Source organism: Hevea brasiliensis, chromosome 17 (genome assembly GCF_030052815.1).
Source record: "Hevea brasiliensis isolate MT/VB/25A 57/8 chromosome 17, ASM3005281v1, whole genome shotgun sequence".
NCBI classification, from domain to species: domain Eukaryota; kingdom Viridiplantae; phylum Streptophyta; class Magnoliopsida; order Malpighiales; family Euphorbiaceae; genus Hevea; species Hevea brasiliensis.
The window spans coordinates 19,621,716-19,626,043 of NC_079509.1; positions in this window are offsets into that span (position 1 = coordinate 19,621,716).

Below are 4,328 nucleotides of genomic sequence, written 5' to 3' on the forward strand. Positions count from 1 at the left end.
CATAATTAAGCTTCAATTTAGTGAAAGCACATCTTTAAGCAAGAAATTATAAGGATTTAGGAAGGTTACCAAGTAATCAAATAGGGAAAAAGTTTAAGGTAAGGGAAAATTGAGCTTAGCAAGCATGAATTTATGTAATCATGGCATAAATATGATTTGTGATGAGAACATTTTGAATTTATTCAAGGAGAAAGTTCGGTCCAAGCTAACAAGGAATAAAGGAAGGACAAAAAGACTGATTAGAGGTGAATTTGAAGAGCCAAGCAAAGATTAGAAGTCTAATTTTGGTATGTGCACTCTTAATATCTCCTTAATTTGTTACTTAGAGTTTTCACTCCATTTAGGGGCTTTGGCTAAATTGAATGTAAATGTATAATTTATAGATAGAAAAATGATGCTTAGTGTGTGTAAATGATGTAGTGCCTATTGGGAATTATGTTGCTTGGTATGTGTTGAAGTATGCATTGTGAATAGACATGTTAATTGGTTTGGCCAAATCTGACCATACTGGACTTTTTAATCCATATCTTGAGTTCTATAATTCCAGATGACCTGAAACTTATAGCAAATTAAAGTTAACATATAATGCCAAAACTTTCATGAAAACAAGTTGCTCTAATTCTATGTGCCTTAAATAATTGCTAGAATTTGGGGCACAAAACCTAGAATCTGGATAAAGTACATCTAAACATATCCTGCTTATTTGGATATAACTCACTGTATAAAATTCCAAATGAGGTGAATCTTACCTTGTTGGAAAGCTAAGACACAGAGAAACAACTTTCATGAAGACCAATTTGACAAATTATGACTAAAACTTAACTGAAATTGAGTTTTAAAATCTATCCAGAATCTACCTTGTATTCTAGAAGAAAAAGGCAGACATGACCAGATTCTGCTTATTTGGTCATAACTTGTGATCTATAAATCAGAATTAAGTGATTCAAAAACTAAATGAAAGTTAAGACATAAATCTAAAAATCTTATAAAGAAAGCATAAGCTAGTTCTTACATTTGCATGGTCTTATTTTTTATGGAAAACAACATATACATTCAAAAATTTACAAGATTTTGCCATATTCTTCACTAATGCTAGTTATACATGTATTTAGTATGCTTGAATGCAAAGGTTATACATATATGGAAATGACACGAGGATGTTGGCACACATATCTTGACAATTATGGGAATAAAGAATGTTGAACTAATGTTAATTAAGAAAGCTGAGCCCAAGTAAGCCTCGACAGTGAGTATAGGATTGGATAAGTGGGCATGCTACCGGTTAGAGCCACCGAGTGGTCAGTATTAAGAATGAAAGCTAATGATATACTGATCAGAGTCACCGAGTGGTCAATACCGAGAATATAAGCCTATGTTATGCCAACCTGAACCAGCGAGTGGTCAGCACCGCGAGTCCCATTATCCAGTCTATATACCATTTGTCATAGGTTACTATGGGCATGGAAGTAAAGCTCCCATTTGTGATCATAAAGGATTATTGAGTTAATAAAGTGCATTTAACGTCATTAAATGGTATGATTAACAAGTATGGATTTATTGACCTATATTTACGTCTTAATGTTATATAATTGCTTTTAAATTTTTAAATACTCTCGTATGAATATTATGAGCATATTATGTGTTAATGTGCATGATGAAAATTATTTTGTTTTAAATTAAGAGTGCACCACTAAGCTATTTAGCTTGGCTCGGAGATTTATTTCCTCGCGCAAGTATAGTAGATAAAAAGTAGATTTTGGGCTGATAGGAGGTAAATTGGATCTGCAGAAAAGTCTAAAATCACCTTACCTCGGACTTTTGGGTAAATGCATCATCATCATCCTCATTGTATATTTTTACTCATATGTGTGTGTACATTATGTTGTAATAAATATTATGTAAACTTTATTTTGGAAATTATAATCATAAATATGTAAGTTTAATTTAGCCATATGAGTTGGTTAATAAAATTATAAATTAAAGATATTTCTGGTGTATATGTGACTTGGGTGAAGAATTGATGTTGATAAAATATGATAATTATTATGTGATGGAAATGATATGGAAATTGAGGATTTAACAGGTTATGAATAATATTTTAACAGGTGAATTATTAAAATTTAGGGGAAACTCTTACAGTTTCTCCATTTAACAAAAATAGATAAATTATTGTAAATAAATTGTAAGAATATAAGGATAATAAATAATGGCACAAAGATAGGTGCTTCGTACACCGAATGTAACATTTCCTTCTCGGTTTCACTATAGACTAGGTAAGGGGGTTGTTACATATGGAATCACTTTTATCATTAATTGACTTTTGTTCTTACTTTCCCATTGTTAATTTGGTTAAATTTTGCTTAGTTAGGAATTTATTTACATTACCCATTGCTTTTTTTTTTCTATTTAAATTGTTGCATTTAGTTAATTTAGTTCTTCTATAATTCTTCATTAGTCTAAATAATCAAAATAATCATAGTTTAGTACTTAAATACAATTCCTCATGGGAATAATACTCTAATCATCATTTTATTACTTGATGCGATTTGTGCACTTATGGATCTGTCACATCAAGTTTTCGCAAGTATACAGTTCTTTCAAGTAGTAAAGAGAAGATATCGTCCTACAAAGATTTGATATTTTAGTACCAAACTATAAAAGTTACAATTATTTGAGAAAACAATAAGGTGCATCAAAATTAATAGAGGAGATACAGCAATTTAAATTGAAATATAAAGAAAAAAAAGTAATAAGACAAGCAATTTAATCTTTAAACTGTATGTTAAATCACTAAATTACCAACGAGTATGTAAAAATTAAATTAATTGATTGCAAGATGATTCAAGAGTTGAGATTTTATTGGGATTTGGATAGGCAAAATCAAGTTTAAGGGAAATACAAATTTGAAGGAAGTTGATTCTGATTTTCTTTAATTTCTCTTTCAAGCAAACTAAAGAGTATTTTAAAGAAAATCAAACCCCACTCTCGTACGATATTTGATTTACCCAAAATCCATTAAGGTTTTTAATTAATCAATAAATCCTCTTAATCCCTAGTTTATCTCTAACACTAGGTAATTAAATTCAAAAACTTGATTATCTATTAATGATTTTTACCTCTCGGTCCTTTAATCAAATATTAAAAACTATACCCAATGGATCCATCATTAGGCAAGTCAATAAAGTACACAAGAAAATGAATCAAAACTCATATATATTATAAATTTGAATAAAACCTATCCAAATCCATAAATTAATTCAAAACATTGTAACTCAACTTTGAAATCTTGAAAAATCTACTCACTCATAATGATATTTACAATGGAAAATTATAAAATAAATGAAAGAAACATAAAATAAGATGAAGAATAGAGAAATCCAGATGAAGAAAACCCAAAATCTCTTAAAATTCCTACTACAACATCACTCTTATAGAAGAAATCCAAAGTTGGCATCCTTTCCTCTTCTTTCTTCTTCTATTCTCCTTATTCTTCCCCTTTCCCAGGAAAAGATGTATTTATATGTCTTCAAAAGTGTACCCTAGAATGGGTTAAAATAGATAAAGACAAAATATATAAAAGATGTGAGGTATAAAAATTTTTTCAAGTAAAAAATGTCGTAAGCATATTTCAACATGCCCCGTGTTAATTTAAGTGATTTTCAACATGCCCTGTTTTGAAAAATTAAACAAATAAAGTTTACCTATAATTAAAAAATACACATGAATAATTAGAAAAACTTAATTCTTGATTATTTAATATAATAATAGAATATGAATTATAAAATAAAAAATTTACCATATGAAATTGAATTTTTCCAATATTTTTGTTGACACAAAAATGTAAAGGAAAAAACAAAGCTAATTAATAGAAAATGAGAGAAAAGAATTGAGAGAGAGAAAAAAATTGTGATTCTATGAATATAATAAGAAAAAGAAGAGGAGGAGATGAAAGTAGAGGTGATTGTGTCTCTAAATAGTTTTTGAGTTTTTTTTTCATTTAAAAAAATTAAAATAATAGGTATATAGGTAAAGCATTCAACGAGATTAAATTTATTAAATATAATAATATTTTAAAAATTTTATTTGGATAAAAAAATTATAAATCATAGGAGTAATTCAAGACAATTCATATATATATATATATATATATATATATATATGTGTGTGAATTTTTTATTTTTTATTTTTTAAAATTGAGTGGCTTAAGTAACCCACTCAATAATGCATAAATCCAACCTTGCGTGTAAGGTATCACACGTTCCAATAATAATTATTTCCCTCATTGTTCTTAGAGATTTCATATCACCTTTATGGATTCTCTCAGTACT